We start from the raw sequence: 6,000 nt of genomic DNA, 5'->3' as shown, positions 1-6,000 counted from the left end.
AGCAGTAGGAGTCGGTTCTGGTTGTCTTCTCACTCTGTGCATAATGATTGTGCATTTTCTAGCATGACTGTGCATTGCTTTTGTAATTCAACTATTTTCAGCAAGAGAAGTACCAATAGTATTCAGGAGTGGTTGCTGAAGCAGCAGCCACCTGTGAGCAGGTGTAAACATCAAGTCCCAAGGGTCCAGCAACTACCTAAACCTCCTGCTTTGTGCCAGGCTGAGGGAATGTTCACTAAGGCAGTGTGGCAGGTGGAGGCCAGAGCAGGCCCAGAGTTCCCTGGAGCTGCTGAGCCCAGTGTGGGCAACAGGACTCCAAAGAGACTTGTAGCCAGTACAAACTATGCCCCAGCTAAGCATGATGCCTTCCCCTTTCTTCCATATTGATATCACCTGCCCCAGGCCTGGCACAGGTGCAGCGCCTTCCCCAGAAGCCTTCCCTGACAGCCTCCTTCTTCACCAGCTCTACTACTTATCAGCTGTATGGCAAGTTAGTTCACCTCCCCCATGCCTCGGTTTCCCCACCTATAAAATGAGGATAAGAATGTCTGTAAGAATCAAATAAGTAATACTTGTAAAGTACTTGTAACGGTGCTTGGCTTAGAGTTAGTACTGTATAATGTTAGTCATCATCACCATCACCATTATGATTTCCACTGTGCCCATGGAATCTGCCCTTGACCAAGACATCCACTTGGTCTTGTGTGGGAGGCTGCCTAGGGGAAGGAGGGCCTGATATTATTTATTTCTGTTCACTTCCCAGCCAGCAAAGGTGCCAGCACCAAATTTGTGCTCAGTACCTACCTGGCTGATTAAACTTTGGAAAGAAGCAGCAGATCAGTTGAGAAACCACATGCAAGCATATCTGTCCTGAAACCCTAGTTAGTTCTGTGATGTCCCTTCTTAGAAATTCTGAGTTTTCTTTCCCTAGACATGGTCACTATTTCCACCTAGATTCTTTCATAACCCACTCATCAGAGAAATATAAGAACTGAACAAGTGCAAGTAAGACCTCTACAAGGAAAACTAGAAAACACTGATGAAAGAAATCAAAGAGGATACAAACAAATGGAAAGCTATCTTATGCTCATGGATTGGAAGAATTAATATTGCTAAAATGACCATACTGCACAAAGCAATCTACAGATTCAATGCAATCTCTATCAAAATATCAATGTCATTTTTCAAAGAAATAGAAAAAAAATCCTAAAATTCATATGGATCCAAAAAAAAAGCCAGAATAGCCAAAACAATCCTAAGCAAAAAGAATGAAGTTGGCAAGCCAGGAATGGTGGCTCATGCCTGTAGCCCTGGCACTTTGGAAGGCCAAGGTGGGCGGATTCCTTGAGCTCAGGAGTTCGAGACCAACCTGGGCAACATGGCAAAACCCCGTCTCTACCAAAAATACAAAAATTAGCCGGGCATGATGGTGCATACCTGTAGTCCCAGCTACTTAGGAGGCTGAAGCAGGAGGATCACTCGACTGGGAGGCAGAGCAGAGGTTGCAGTGAGTTATGATCACGCCACCACACTCCAGCATGGGCAGCAAAGCCAGACCCTGTCTCAAAAAAAGAAAAAGAATAAAGTTGGAAGCATCATACTACTTGACTTCAAAATATATTACAAGGCTATAAGTAACTGAAACAGCATAGTATTGGTATAAACATAGACATGGACCAATGGAACAGTATAGAGAGCCCAGAAATAAAGCTACATATTTATAACCAACTGATTCTCAACAAAGGAACCAAGAGCATACACTGGGGAAAGGACACCCTCTTTAATAAGTGGTGCTGGAAAAATTGGATGTTTATATGCAAAAGAATGAAACTGGGCCCCTATTTCTCATCATATACAAAAATCCATCTTGAGTTCAAGATGGATTAAATACTTAAAAGACCTGAAGCTATAAATGACTAGAACAAAACAGGGAAAACACTTCAGAACATTGGTCTAGGCAAAGATTTTATGACTCAGAGCTCAAAAGCATAGAGAACTAAAACAAAAATAGACAAATGAGACTATATTAAACTAAAAAGCTTCTACAAAGCAAACAATCAACAGAGTGAAGAGGCAGCCGGCTGAACAGGAGAATGTATTTGCAAATTATTTATCTGACAAGGGAACAATATCCAGAATACACGAGGAACTCAAACAACTCAATGGAAGAATAATCACATTAAAAATGGGCAATGGACACAAGCACAATTCTCAAGAAAAGAAAAGAAAAAAGAAAAAAACAAAAACAAATCAAGAAAAGACAAACAAATGGCCAAGTCTGTTAAAAAATACTCAACATCATGTAGCAAACCTGCACGTTCTACACATGTACCCCAGAACTTAAAGTATAATTTAAAAAAATACTCAACATCACTAGTCATCAGGGAAATGCAAATAAAACCACAACAAGGTATCCTCTTAACACCAGTTAAAATGGTTATTATTAAAAAGACAAAATATACAAATGCAAGTGAGAATGTGGAGAAAAGGGAACTCATATACTCTTGGTGGGGAATGTAAATTAGTACAACCATTATGGAAAACGGTATGAAGACTTCTCAAAAAACTAAAAATAGAACTACCATGTGATCCAGCAATCCCACTACTGGCTATCTCTGCAAAGCAGACCCTCACTAGATACCAAATCTGCTGGTGCCTTGATCTTGGACTTCCTAGCCTCCAGAACTGTGAAAATAAATGTTTGTAGTTTATGGTATTTTGTTGTAGCAGCCCAAGGTGACTAAGATAACTATTTCTAAACACTTAAATCCCCTTTTGTAGGACAAAGATTCGCCAGCACAAGGAGTGTATTAGGTAATCAGTCAGGAAGTGAAGACCCAATCAGAGATACAAAAGGGCTTTGAGCAATGGCAGAATTATTAGACAAAGTGTGTGCTCCCAAGCCGACTATCTTGAGAGGAATATTGCTTTGTATAGGAAGGTAGCATTTGCTACAAAACCAACCTAGTTGTTTCCAGTCAGTCCTCTGCAGAAAAACTACACAACCATGAAGATTGAGGAGCAGCAGTTGTGCAGTGGGTGGTTTAACTTTGTCTAAAAACAAAAACAAAATTGAACACAAAGTCTGAGCTACCTAGTAAGTAGGGATTTGAATGAGGTGAAATGTTAAGTTCCAAATGTGTCCTGTGTCAAAGCAGCCCTGGAATCGCATATTTATCTTTATCCCCAGGGCTCAGAGTTTGTGTTGGAAATAGAAGAAAACATCCAGATACATGTTTTACACCTAAAGGCTGTAACTGAGAGAATATAGTGTGGCACCAGTGGGCTCATAGCTCAGAGGCACGCAGGTCCTTCCCAAGAGAGTCAGTGGTTTCTTGCTCTTCTAGTCGCCCTGCCTGGCCTTGAGTACAGACTCCTGATCACAGCCCTGGTGATTCCCTCCGTCTGGTCACCCTGAGTCAAAGCTGGAGGAGGTTGATAAATGGCAGTTCTCAGGCCACAGCTCCTGATGCCTGGAAAGAAACACATCATGTGAGTACAGATGACAGAGATGACTGCCCCATGCCAAGCAGTGGCCACGTGGCTCTCTGTACCAGTTAGGGTCTAAGCAGGGTAGCAGAAGCACAGTGAGTGATTCAGAAAAGGGGATTTTTCTAGCCAGGCGTGGTGGTGGGCACCTGTAATCCCAGCTACTTGGTTGGCTGAGGCAGGAGAATTGCTTGAACCCAGGAGGAGGAGGTTGCAGTGAGCTGAGATCATGCCACTGCACTCCAGCCTGAGGGACAGAGCAAGGTTCTGTCTCAAAAAAAAAAAAAAAATTCTGTAGTTTTGTACAAGATGAGACTTAGCCTTGGGTACTTCTTGCTGAAACTTTAATGCTTTGTAAATAAAATAGGAAGTTTATTAGAAAAGGGGTTTGTCATAAGGATCATGGGAGCTGGTGAAGAAATCTAGGGGAGACTGTTGCCTCTGTACATAGTGGTAGCCCTGGAGTCTCTGCTGATCAGCAGGGCTGGAGGTTGGGAAGAAAGCTGCATAGAAGTAGGGAAAAGGGAGGATAAACTGGAACCTGTGAGGACAAACTGGAACCTGTAATGACAAACCAGAGCCTGTGCCTGTTTCTGCCTGACCAGAAATAGTCACATGGCCCTGCCCAACTACAAGAGCACTGGGAATATTGTGGGGAAATATATGCATATTCAGTAAGCATAAATGCCTCTCCATCAAATATTAGTTATATGATAATATAACTGAGGAGGAAATGGAATTCATGCTTGAATGATTCTCTTTGCCTAATCTAAAGTCATAAAGATGTATGCCTATATTTTCTTCTAAGAGTTTTATAGCTTTAGCTCTTACATTTAGATCTTCAGTACATTTTGAGTTAATTTTTGTATGTAATGTGAAGTAGGGTCCAACTTCATTCTTTTGCATGCAGATATCCAGTTGTCCTGGCATCATTTGTTGAAAAGACTATTATTTCTCCCATTGAATTGTCTTGGCACCCTTGCCAAAAGTTAATTGACCATAAATGTGAGGATTTATTTATGGGCTCAATTCTATTCCATTGATCTATATGTCTATCCTTATGCCAATACTGCACCATCTTGATTACTGTAGTAAGCTTTGAAATAGGTAAGTACAAGTCTTCAACTTTGTTCTTTTTCAAGCTTGCTGTGGCTATTCTGGGTCCCTTGAATTTCCATATGAATTTTATGATCAGCTTGTTAATTTCTGCAAATAAATCAGATGGGATTTTGATAGGGATTACACTGAATCTATTGATCAGTCTGAAGAGTATTACCATCTTACCAATGATCCATGAACATGGGATGTCTTTCTATTTATTTAGGTCTTCTTTCATTTCCTTCAATGACGTTTTGTAGTTTTCAGAGCATACATTCTGCACTTTTTTTGTTAAATATTCCTAAGTATTCTATTCATTTTGATGCTATTATAAATGGAGTTTTCTTAATTTTCAGTTTATTGCTACTGCAGTAAGTTTTATTTTTGTATGTTGATACAAAAATACAACTTATTTTTGTGTATTGATCTTGTATCCTGAAATCTTCTAAGCTTTTTTTTTTTTTTTTTTTTTTGAGATGAGGTCTCACTATGTTGCCCAGGCTAGTTGCAAACTCCTGGGTTCATATAATCCTCCCACCTCGGCCCCCCAACTAGCCAGGATTATAAGCATGTGCCACTGCACCCAGCTCTTCTGAGCTTTTTTATTAATTCTAATAGTTTTTTTAGTAGATTCCTTAGGATTTTCTATATACAAGATCATGTCATCTGCAAATATAGTTTCACTTCTTCCTTTCCAATCTGGATGACTCTTATTTAATTTTCTTGGCTAATTATTACTGACTTTTTTTTGAGAATCATTTATTTGCTAGGTCTTTTTGTCTTCAGCACACCCAACAACATGGTGCTTACTTTTTTTTACAAGAAAACTGAGGAACAGAAAGTCACACTACCTGGATGTATGGGTCCTGTAACATTCAGGACCTAGCTGTCTCAGTGTCCCAGATTAATGTCCTCTTTGAAGTTCGACAGCATTATTCTAAATAAAGAACTCCCCAAGAGAATCAACTACAATTGTAAATTGAGTAAATTGAAATTTGTTGCAAACAAAACGAAGCACCAATTTTCATTCAACCTTCAGATTGATTTTTGCTACAAAGTTGTACAAATCTACAGGGTCTCAATTATGCTAGAGATTGAGCTTAGTAAATTACACAACCAAGTGAGCCTCAGTGGTAGGCTGAGGTCACACATTTCCAGCTCTCACCAGAGGTACCTCCAAACCCTAAAACTGCATAAAGAGGCACAAGTCCAAGGCCAGAAAGAATAGCTTTTACAAAGATTTGCACACATTCTTGGCTAAATGTTTATATATCAGAAGGCCTGTCCCTAATGTGTTGTTTTTTGTTCTCAGTTTTAACATTAGTGAGAGCAGCAACATTTTGGGGAAGTGAAGCTTAAGCATTCAAAGAGCTGCCAGACCTGTGACAGCCTGTAGGGGTAGGGAAGCTAATA

The sequence above is a fragment of the Macaca mulatta genome, chromosome 14, assembly GCF_049350105.2.
Source record: "Macaca mulatta isolate MMU2019108-1 chromosome 14, T2T-MMU8v2.0, whole genome shotgun sequence".
Classification (NCBI taxonomy): domain Eukaryota; kingdom Metazoa; phylum Chordata; class Mammalia; order Primates; family Cercopithecidae; genus Macaca; species Macaca mulatta.
Note: the sequence above shows the minus strand (reverse complement) of the source record.